The sequence below is a fragment of the Phalaenopsis equestris genome, unplaced genomic scaffold, assembly GCF_001263595.1.
Source record: "Phalaenopsis equestris unplaced genomic scaffold, ASM126359v1 Scaffold000562, whole genome shotgun sequence".
Taxonomy (NCBI): domain Eukaryota; kingdom Viridiplantae; phylum Streptophyta; class Magnoliopsida; order Asparagales; family Orchidaceae; genus Phalaenopsis; species Phalaenopsis equestris.
The window spans coordinates 259954-261829 of NW_018165002.1; positions in this window are offsets into that span (position 1 = coordinate 259954).

Below are 1876 nucleotides of genomic sequence, written 5' to 3' on the forward strand. Positions count from 1 at the left end.
AAAAATGATCTTATAAAGGATTTTCAACAAAAATTGGATGCCAATTTGATATCTAAGGCATTCAATTGTTGAGATTTGGGGTGTTAGCCAATATTGGGGCTAATTTGGGGATTTTGTCAAAGATGGTCATATTGACCAAATTTGACCAAGGTGTAGTTGGACAAAATGAAATTAGGAATATTTTGGATTTATTAGGATTTATTGGGAATTTTTTGGAATTTTTAGATTTTGGGTCATGAAGGGGTATTTTGGTAATTTGGATATTTTTGGAAATTTTGACAAATTTGGATGTATTCAAAGTATTTGGAATGAGTTTTGATCAATTTTGGGTATTTTGGCAAAATTTGGGAATTTTGGCCAAATTTGGGTTCCAAGGGCAGTTGGATAATTTGGAGGTGCCTAGAGGCAAATAACCAAGTTAGGAGACCAAGTTAGGCATTTCACATAGAATTGGATAGATATCCATTCTAAATGAACCATGAATAAATGAAATCCCCATTTTGGGCTCTCATGTATTGATCTTAATTAGTGTATTGTGAAAATATAGTAAGAGTATAATGTATCTTAGCTTCAAATCAACACCCAGGGTCAATCCTAAAGCCAAGTAATCCTATAGGGGCTTTTCTTGAATTCTCTTATAATGATCTTACCTACTAAATGCTAGAGGTTAAGATCAATATGTGGTTTCAATTAGAATAAAAAACAGGAGTTTTGAATTTCTAATGGTGGGGTATCTCTTCTAATTTCTTAAGACTAGTCAATAGGAGAGTCCTATGGCTAGACCTAGGCTACTAAAGAAGTTTTCTAGACCTCAACCAAAAGTGAGGTCAACAGCAGTATCATCTCACACATATACCACTACGTGTGTGTGGTTTAATATTCACATTTTTTGTGGTGAATGGCGACTAGCCATGCTATTTTTCCAATGTACAATTTTCCTATACGGAGGCATACCACCGCATCTCTTGTGGTGTCACATTTGAACACCACAAGCCATTTCACGTCGTATACTCAACATTAAAGCCTCTAAAACTATTGAGTTTGTGGCATATCTACACTTGAGTTTTTCATTTACATGATTGGTGATCTTGTATGCCATATGCTTGTACCTGCATCCACATGCGTGTTTCGAAAGCGAGCTAGACTCAATAGGTGAGTGACCCTATGTCGGTAATGATGCTTTAGCGAGCATTGTTCACCGGGTGAATGCTGGGGAGCAATGCTCGTTAAAGCCTTTCGTGAATATTGTGGATGCGAACGTCAACATGGAAGAATTACTTTTATGAATATTGAATTAAACTATTTCTATCCTTGTAACAAAACTAATGCTATATTTGCATTAACTTGTAGCTTAACACAAATAAAATGTGTATGATTGAGCACTATTTCTAAACTTATATAATATGAACCCTGAATTGCATTGGATGACTGAGGATCATAAATGCCACCTAATAATGGTATATGACTTTAGAGACGTTATAGCTTACAAAATCTAGTTTGCAAAACAATTTTATTTTATTTTATTTTATTTTTTTGTAAAATTTAAAATTTTATTTTTAATTCTTGTAAATTATTATCATGCAAAATTTAAATAATATCTTATAACTTAGCAAAAATGCCTTTCAGCATGCATAAACATCATTCATGATTAATTTACTCAATTGACCAAAGTTCAAATAAACTTGACTAAATTATATAAAAAATATTTATTATGACTAACATCCAAAGAAAAGAATGAACAAACTTTCAGCAACCTCTTAATAAATTTTCACAAATTAAACAATTTAAGAAAACAATTTTATTCACCATAATTTACTATGATATGACTATACACCCAAGCACCATATAGCCACAAAATGCACTCATAATATATATA